This window comes from Anguilla rostrata, chromosome 9 (genome assembly GCF_018555375.3).
Source record: "Anguilla rostrata isolate EN2019 chromosome 9, ASM1855537v3, whole genome shotgun sequence".
Classification (NCBI taxonomy): domain Eukaryota; kingdom Metazoa; phylum Chordata; class Actinopteri; order Anguilliformes; family Anguillidae; genus Anguilla; species Anguilla rostrata.
Window position 1 is genome coordinate 5,202,308 of NC_057941.1, and position 10,458 is coordinate 5,212,765.

A 10,458-nucleotide genomic window follows, 5' to 3' on the forward strand; every position below is an offset into this window, starting at 1 on the left:
AACTCACGTCATTACCGTAGCTGTGTTTCCATTATGTTTTAACACCAAACACAAACTGATTTTCGCGAAGCACTTACCAAAGACAGGCGTTGCAGATTGGAAACACAGGAAGGAGCAGTGCATGGTAAGTTTTCTGAAATCGTTTCTATTTGATATAGGCCTAATTCACGTTCAGAACACGCGTTTAGCGTTTCCCCTTATTTAGAACTTAGTAGAAATACTATGGTCATGATCATCGATAATCAGTCTGTCGGGGATTCATCATGACTAATTAACCCTCAATGGTACAGAGCTCCTCACAGTTTAAAACATAAAATAGCAAAAAACCCAGGGTAAATAATTACGGTGGACTTGCACAGGTCGAACCAGGTTGGCGAATAGAAGCAAAGGAAGGGCAGCGGAAATAATTGTTATGACACTGCAAGCAGGTGAAAAGACTTTATGCTAGACAGAAATGATTTTAAGGCTTTCTGAGGTCGCTGATGAATGCTCGTGTCCGTACTGCGTTACACAGCGACGCCTCAAACGAGCTGGTAACTCTGATGGTGACTCAGATCCGCGAATGCTACCCGACCGGTTTGAGATACAGCGCATCAGCAGGCACACACAGAGTCAAGCGCCGGAGATGTAGCCTACCGTAATTAACGACATCATCCGGCCAGTAACAAATGCCATTCTCCAGCCAATATGGCCACCACAGGAACTACAAGAAAGAAAATCAGGATCACCCACCCCCATACACACACACACACACACACACACAAACAATAATTTATTGCTATACTTGTGAGGACTTTCCATTGACTACACTCATTCCATAACCTCTAACCCTAACCCCAACCACTGCATGCCTAACCTTTACCCTAACCTTAACCTAATTGTAAGTCCTAACCCTAAAACAGCCTCTTTAACTTGTGGGGACCAGCAAAAGGTTGCCACCTTGCATAATTTTCCTCATCTTTCTATCCTTATGGGGACATTTGGTTCTCGCAAAGAGAGTAATACGTATCCACACACACACACACACACACACACACAGACACACACTTAGTGGCTGTAACTGAATCTCTCCCGTCTCGGGGGCCTGCATTCAACCGCTGTCTTAGAAGTGGTTGGGTTTTTCTTGCGTTTTAAAGCACATTTAAAATAACCGGTTCTATCGCAACAAACTCAAGGTGTGTGAGGACAGAGAAGAAGAAGAAAAGAAAAAACTCGTTTTCATTTAAGTTCGGCAACAAACTCAGGGTTGTAGCGACAGCAAGAAGAAGAGATGGAATGAAAAAACCTCGTAGTTTCTAGTTAAAGCTAAGGACACGCGTGCTGGTTGAACCCGAGTCTACATCCGATCAAAAGTGACGCCGTCGGTTCGCCTTCGGGCCTGGCCGCGCTCCGCCGCGCTGACATTTAAAAGTCCGAGGCGCCGCGCGTGTGTCTCCCGGACGCGCGGCTCTCTCGTCCCTACGCCGGGGCTGCCGTTACTTCGCTGGGAAATTATGGGATGGCCGGTGGCGCACGAGGGCCACCTGCACGGCAGACGGTCCCCGGTGGAAAAGAGAGCCGCTTATTTCTGCTTCGGCAACCCGCGCCTCTCCAGCCAGGTGTCCCCCGGGGCGACTGACACGGGGGTAACGCCCAACGGAGACGGGCGGCAGCTTTTTTTAACTCTCGGACAGAACGGCTCCCGGCTCCGTCCCACAAACGAGAGGGAAGCGCGGACACGTGAAAGGAAGCGCAAGGCTTTATTTAACGTGTTACGATCTGTGAGGAGGTTGTAGGAAAAAAAAAAAAAATTCCCACCGGGGAGATTTTTTTCTTGCCGCAATACGAGTGTTTTTCTTCCTGTTTCGAGCGCTCTTGCTTGTTGCCTGCAGGGCTCAGGCCAGGTTATTGTCCAGCTTTTCTTTTTTTTCTGGAAATACGAACGTTCGTTTTCCAATATTTGCGATACAAATAAATATAGAATTCAGTCGGAAGGACAGTCGCGGAGCCGTGGAAAACGGTGATGTACGTCACTGAATAAACTCTGGCTCTCTCTCTCTTCTCCGCAAATCAGTGACATGTATTTTAGCTTTTGAGGGAGTTGGGGGTTAAGGAGTGAAACAGAATGAGACCGAAAGGTGGATTTTATCTTTAAACAATTTCAAAACTTTCAAGAAGCAATATTTTTTCGGTGGACCATAAAGATCATAGCACATCACTGGGTGTAGTTTTTCTTTCCAGTTACCACGCAGAGCCAGCCCTAGGATTTTTGGTGGCCCTAAACAATTCTGTGGGATGCGTTCGAGTGGGGGGGGGGGGGGTATCTAAGGTAAATTACAAGAATTACGTTACATTGGATTGTGTGGCCGCCCCCTCGTGGTCGTGTGGCCCCCCTAGCGGTTGTGGCCCTAAACAACCGAGCATTTATGCCACAGGCTGACCCTGTTACCACGTAGGCACCTTGCACTGCACATTGTTGGAGCTAGCAGTTAATTCTCTTTTTTAAAACACAAAAAATAAATAATTAAAATATATTTCACAGTAAATATTTAGCTGTATGAGCACACAGGTGAATACTGGCGTCACACAAAACGTCTGGTATTTAGCTTTTGGCAATGAATAGCAACTACTCCAGTCAATGTTTAACATTTTTATTTTCATCTGGGCTGCAGCTAAAATCCAAGGCGGATTTATGAAAGCATAAATTGTTGCTCTCCCATCAATTCCGTTAAACTTGTTAATTAGTTTGAGCTCTGGGGTGTAATGGCTTGGAATCTCAAGGCGGTAGGAATGAGCTTGAAGCCATTAATAATACAGTGTTGCTCTCCGCCACAACCGTTAGTTTTAATTAGTTTGAGCCGGTGTACTGCATTAACTAACATGGATATTTAACTTGCCATTAGTTTACTGAAAATGTCGTACAAACCACCTTAGTTGATCGCTATGTGCCTTTCATTAACTTGTATTTAATGCATGTATGCACTGAGAAAACTTGCGTTGATCCGCCTGATTTCTTGTGGTAAGCCCCTTTTCGCTAGTATGCTTAAAAGGGCAGCATGAACCACCTCCGTGATGTCACGGGCTCTCACGCCGGCGAGCGAAGCTCCAGGGTAAGGGCAAAGCACACGCACACTCACACACACACACACACACACACACAAACGCGCACACACACACACACGCGCACAGGGCCGGCCCGTGGCATAAACGGTCTATGCGGTTGTTCAGGGCCACAACCGCTGAGGGGGGGGGGCTGGGGGGCACATGACCACGAGGTGGGGCCACACGATCCAATGTTTATCTAACGTTATTCACCCTCTGTTGCGGAACTAGCGGTATAAGTATATTTGAAATGGAATGTAAACTGAACATTTCATAACAATGTAATGTAAGAAGGATTTTACCAAGCGATCCCGCCCCCCCCCCCACCCCCCCGCGTGTGTGTGTGTGCGTTTGTGTACGTGTGTACGTGCGTATGTGTGTGTGCATGTGTGTGCATGCGTGTGTGTGTGTGTCTCATCATTTCTTGTCACACTATTGTACCAAACGCAGGTACAATAAATATATAGCTATAGGACACATTCCAGAGAAGAGAGCGAATATTTAATTAAGAGCAATATAATTAATTTAAAAAAACAGATAGCAGAGGAGTACACTAGCACGAAAGAATAAGCAGAAGAATGAAAAAAGACAGTGAAAAATAAGCCAACGAGCGTAGTAAATAACACATAAATAACAGCAGCCGGCAATAAAACAGCCTCCAATTCTCCAGCCTCTGCTTGCGTTTAATGCCAGAGAAGGAATCCGAGCCCAGACTGGAGTAAACACAGCCAGAGGCCGTCCGCCAGCCACTGGCAGTGACTCATATCGCTTGAGTCACGCTATTGCGGATGTGTTAAAAAAAACAAAAAAAACTGAAAAGCGTTTTTAAAATTTAAAAAAAAATTTATTTATTACATGTTTACATCCTTGGGATCTAGTGCAGACCAACGCGGGCTTTCTGCGCGGTTTCTCACGTGGGTTTTCTCCGGGGTACTCCGGTTTCCCCCCCACACAAACGAAAGACATGCAGGTTCGGTTAGTTGGAGAGTCTAAAAATCGCCCCTAGGTATGCGTGCGAGAGTGAATGGTCGACCTGCGTAAGAAACTCGTCAGATACACCGGTGGAAGTGTCTGAGCGGTGAAAGAATGCGTGTGGCCTTACCCGATGGTACTGGAACGGGATCAATTTAGTGTTATCTTGGTTATCTGACTTCAAAATGGTGTCGTAATCTTTCCTCTGTGCTAACAGTTATGTATAGACGGAGGAAACTGCTTTCCACCTGTACTGTGGCTCTATACAGATCGCTATCTATCTTGGTATCTGGGCGGATGTGCCTCTGGCTTGTGTAACCTCCATAAATACAGTTGTGTTTCTTGTTAAGACACTAATGTATAGACATCAGTGACTATGACATCAGTGTATGTTAGGACCTTAAAACTGCTAGTGGAGTCACAAAGTGGGTTAAAGTGAATTAAAGTTATTGTACAGTGTGTTAATAATTGCATTCTACAATGGTGCAAAAGTGTGTGTATTGGATGGCTATACATATGTGATGCGCAGGACCGTGTTGACGAGTCTCTCCGAACCATTGCACGTTTTCCCCATATACGAGAAGATTAAAGGAAACGAAACGAACACTCAATCATAACAAAACAGCGCGTCAACGATCCTGCTTGCGCTCTCTCTGTAAACGTGCCGCACCGGATTTATCTGTGTATCTGGCTGGGCGCTGACCCACAGGTACTGTATCAAGATCTTCAGTCAGCGCCCCAGCACCAAAGACGCCTAACTTGTTCCCCATGACGTCGGCTTTCCAGCAACACGAAAAATTAGGCTGTATCATGGAGAACCGACGGTCCTACATAATGCACGTTTTGCGGAGGGCGTCTGTGCTTTTAAAAAATAAATCACTGCGAAAGGGACAGTTCCCTTTCGTCTCAGGGCAGGAGGCGTATGCACCTCTGCCAACTGGGCAACCATCTCCTGTGCAATTTGATAAATACGTCCTGCAGGTGGGCGCTCTCTGTTGGGGGTGTGATGGATGTTTAAGGTCACGGGCGAACGGTGTGCCAGCCCCTCTCTGTGTGTGCTGTTTCTCCCGCGGTTACTCGCCGGTGATTCTCGACCTGGTCGATCTGTAAGCGGCTGACAGAGTGCGCCGAAGATAGACCCGATATATTTTTCTCGGCACGAGTAGCCTCGGTATAACGAAGATATCTGTGAACCGAATGCATTAGGCCACTTCAATTTTTTATCTCTGTTCAATGGCGGGAAGGAGAAGGACTCCGGCGGGATTCCAGAGAAGCAGCTCACGGGCCTGGAGTCAGTCCCGGGGGTGGGGAGGGGGTGGGAGTGGTGGGGGGGGGGGTGCTTATACACAGCTGTCCTTTCCGAAATCTTCGTGCGCAAGGGGCCTTCTTCTCCTTCACTTCCGCGTGTCCACATTGTCCATACAGCTCTGTCTACATTTCGAACCAGTGAGATTTTCCCGTTAAAGTTCTTTTTTTTTTTCTTTCATTTCGGAGAGTACTCCTCAGAACTCTGTCAGAAACCTAAATGAATAAGTAAAAACAAACAAACAAACGAACAAACAAACACAGCAAATTCACGCTTCCATCTTGCAACAGGCTGAGTGATTTATGCGCCCGTACGGGGGACTGCTCTCTCTGCCGCAGGCCACAGCTGTCTGTAATGCTCTTAAAAGCTCTTTCATCCATCATCCAGGTCACAGCTGTTTGCACCAGTGGCTCCTGTGCTCTTTTTTATTTATTAATTTTTTTCTGTTAATCCCATCACCACACGGGGGCGCAAAAGAGACCCCCAAAATTTGTGCTGGGAGACGCTGGCTCCTCCGGGGTCTCCAACGTACCGCTGTTCACTTCGTCGACGGTGGAAGGGGGTTGCGACAGAGCGGCTGAGCGAAAATAAGCCGACCCCCTTGATAGCGGTGGATTAAACGCCGGATATACATCCGAGCCGTTCTAAACGCGGGCGGCGTAAACGACGCTAGCGCCGCCGCGGGGTTTCTGGTCCTGAAGACGCGAAATGGGGGAATCTCCGCGTGGAGGAGGAAGAGCTGTGGATGTTCTCTGAATCTCCGCCTGACGCTGAACGCACTGCGGGGGGGACGCGACGCCGGCCCCCTAAAGCCGCAGAAGTCACGTGACCCGCTAGGGTTTTTTCGCGTCTCTCCAGCGGGAAATGTCGGCGCTTCGGACGACGTGAAAAGTCGAGGGGTGAAAGGTGAAAAGGTCAGCCTGAAGGTCACTTGGTAGCTCTGCTAAGTCTGATTTCACGGTGGGAATGCCTGAGCAGGAAACAACATTTACTATTTTATTTATTTGTTTATTTTGCATATATATATATATATATATATATATATATATATATACTACATGTCCAAATGTATCTGGACACCCCTTGGTCTGAGGCTGTGTTTCATGGTTTGGACTTAGTTACAGTGAAGGCATATGTTAATGCAATGACATTCTAGATGATTCTGTTATTCCAACTTTGTGGCAGCAGTTTGCAAAAGGCCCTTTCCTGTTGCAGCATGACAATGCCCCCAAGCACACAGCGAGGTCCATATAGAAATTGTCGCGATCGGTATAGAAGAACTTGACTGTCCTGCACAGTGCTCTGACCTCAACCCCATCCAGCACCTTTGGGATCAATTGGAAAGCCAACTGTGAGCTAAGCCTAATCAATGCTCGACCTCACTAATGCTCTTCAGGCTGAGTGGAAGCAAGTCCCTGCAGCAACGCTCCAACATCTAGTATAAAGCCTTCCCATACAAGTGGAGGTTGTTATAGCAGTAAAGAGAGTGAAGGTAGTCCGTGGTTCTCCTGCAAAACGTGCCTGCCAGCCAACCTCTTATTTTCACTCAAGTGCATAATTTATCGTGAAATCCAAAAGCAAACAACGCCTGACATTAACGAGGGTGCAGTGACAAAGTTTTACCACTAGAGGTCGTTTAATGAAAGGATTGACGGTGTGTGACTGTTGGGTCATTTCAATGCATCAGCCCTGACTTACAACATGGATAGCATCCTGTATGTGGATCTGCCTAGCTGTATATGCTTAAATACTTGTACTGTTTATTGTACTTTACTTTACTGTACACTTATACTGTACACAGTAAAATAATGAGTGTGCATGTGAGTCCATTAGGGACTGTATGTACTCTGTAGGAGTTGGTTTATCACTGAACATTTTACAGTATACTTACGCTGCATAGAAATATACTGTATAAATTAGGACTGTATAAAATAGGACTATTTTGTAACTAATTTATAATTTTATGGACTATTTTTCTAGACTCCAGTTGCAGCTGAAATGTGGTGGGGACTGGGGTTGGGTGCGTGGAGTGAATTTCAACAAAATATTTAATTATACCTGTACATGGAGGGGGAGAGGATATAACTGAAATAGATGATAGGGCCTAAGGCAGCTAGGGTATTAGCTTAGCCGAAATCTCATTTTGTGTGGTATTCTGATGGTACAACTGACTCTGTGAGAAGTCCAGTCCATTAGAGACAGATCAGCACACATGGGGCTATTCGTAATTGTGTCTCACAAATTATGAAATTTATTCAGGCGTTTCATACTATGCACATACACTTTTCTTTCATGAGGGAATTCCTAAATTGCAACATTTCACACCTGGTACTTTCAGTCAGATTGCTAGAGAATGGTACGTCACAGAATTTTCATTATGGCATGTAATCATAGCCAAGGGATGTAGGTTGTTTGTATGAAAAAATGATTAACCCAGCTCTAATAACGTTTTCAGAATTGAGCCAAAATACAAAAGCCGTTATTTCCCTGCCCTCTCCCCTACCTGACGGCTGAACAAAACCTGCACTGTTTTGACCACAACAGACCCCACCACCCCACAAGGACATCATTACATATTCACATACCTTCATGTTATATGCTGTCCGTGTTGCCAGAGGAGGAAGAGATGTCAGCTGTTCAATATATATCTCCTGCTCCTTTCACTCTAACCTTGAATATATTAATATATAATATATTAAACGTGAGTAAACACGTTTAATATATTTCCCGTTCCCTCAGGTATTCGGTTGCTAATTCCTCAGTCTGTAAGTGTTTTTTTTCTTCTTCTTCTTCGATTCACTGATATCCCTACGCCTAGAGTAGAAGCGCCATCTGGATAGCAGATCCCATTAAGTTCGCTCGGGGAAGACGCCAGGTACCTCGTCCTTCGCTCAATCTTTGATAACGTCCCCAAGAAATCTCCTCATCTGCTGTGATAAATAATGAATGCCGCTTGTTTTGCATTAGGGCTTCGCTGCAGACGTGCTCTGTGTCGGCCATCCGTTACCCTTGTCTGTAGGACACGCGAACGAAGACGAAGGCCGAAGTGACGCGTTCGTCCGCATCGCAAAACCCCCTCGACTGCGCCTTTAAAAGTTTCACTACTGGCTCGTGTGAAAACTTGGGTCTCAATAATTCGTTCCGTTGTTTTTTTCGATGTGTTTCTAGGGCCCCTGTCCGAAGCAGCTTACTTGCTTACTATTGGGTATGCAAGGTGCATACGAGTATGCTCAATAGTAGAGTAGGCCGGTAAGTTGTTGTGCCTATGTATTATGCCCCCATTATTGCTTTCTTGGTTTCACATGCCAAAAGAGTTTATCATTGCTCTTGCTGTCTTCATATTCATTTTGTAATAATCAGAAACAACAACGATAAATAAACTGCATGCTGCAAAAAAATGTGTGTTAGCAAATAGAGAAATGGGATTAATTCAAGTAAAATTATTATATTTTTACACTATTCTATATTAAGTTATAGTCATGTAAAACATTTAGTTTAAAGTCTAACCCCCCACTCCTCTGGGTTCAATTCCCTTCCGGGCCACCTTCTGACCTAACACCCCTTCTGTTATCCTCTCTGCATCCCTGCCGTCTTCTGAATAAAACAAAATCAAAAAATAAATAAATGCAAAAATAAGGTGGTCTTTCTGCTCTTTCTCTCTCTCTCACTCTCTCTCTCTCTCTATCTATCTCTATTGCTCTCTCTCGCTCTCTGTCTCTCTATCGCTCTCGCTCTCTCACTCTTCCTCGCTCTCTCTCGCTCTCTTCTCTCTCTCTCTCTGCCCTCCCCCCTCTCCCCCCCTCTCTCTCTCTGCCCTCCCTCCCTCCCTCCCTCCCTCTCTCCCCTAAGGTCCTACCCTTTTTGCCTCTGGCGAAGGGCAGATAGCCAGTGTGGCCAGGATGTTTGGCGGCCCGCCTATCGGCAGTCAGATTACATGATGTCATCCTTTATTGGGCCAGCTGGCTGTGTGATCATGGCCATCAGCTAAGTACTGCTGGGTAGTGTCCAGGTAGCGGGATTGAAGATTGCTGATGGGCGCGCTGGTGAGGAGACTGAGTCTCCCGGCTGCGTCTTGGCTTCTGCAATAGCCTGCGGAATTCGGCTGAAGAGGCATCGGTTTGACTCCGGGGTGCTACAGGTGGTTTGTCTCCCCTGGTTTTTCCCACAGAAGACCTGCAACACGGGACTGTGAATTTCACCGCAAAATGAAATACCAATCAATTTATACGCTTCTGTTTGGGGATTTCAAAAAAATATATAATTGGATGTTTTGCCATTTTCCGTCAGGCAGCACAAAAGGAAAGAAAAACAATCAAAGTGATGCAAAGAGACATTTCCATTGCATGTTGTTGCTGGTTAAATATAACACCTGCTCATGTTTAGTCTTCAGCACAGAGAGAGTACAGCCAATTAAACACCATAGCATGTTATTGTTGCCAGTGCAACAATGGATGGATGGATAAAAATAACAACTGAAATGCATTAAGAGGTGACTTTAATCCCTTATAAGGGCAAAGCGCCACAGCAGTGGCAACAAACTGAACTTGTGGTCTATTAAAAACATTACATTACATCACAGGCATTTAGCAGACACTCTTAGCCAGAACGAGTTACAGAACTTTTACACAGCATTTACACTGCATCCATGTATACAGCTGGATGTATGCTGAAGCAATGCAGGTTACCTTCCTCAAGGGTACAACTGCAGTGTCCTATATCATGAATCAAACCTGGGACCTTCAGGTTACACGACCAGTTCCATACCCATTATATTACCCATTGTACTACACTTGCCGCCCAGCGGAAAAAAAACAGTGGCGGCTTTTGACTGAGAGTTGTAGGACAGAACATAGGCGTGTCCAAGAGTACCTCTTTCAAAGGGATATTCTTGGCCTTGATGTACAGATGTGATGAAGGTAGCAAGCAACAGCTGGGCCTCTGCTGTGCTGGCTTGTAGATGTGGCGAATGGTATGCACGCTGCTGTCCATGGTCCTGAAGACCACCAAACATGCATTATGAGACAGTGCGCAATTCTCACAGCATAAAACAAGGGTTTAAATTGCCGTTGCTATCATAGGTGCCCTCTAATGTTTCCTGT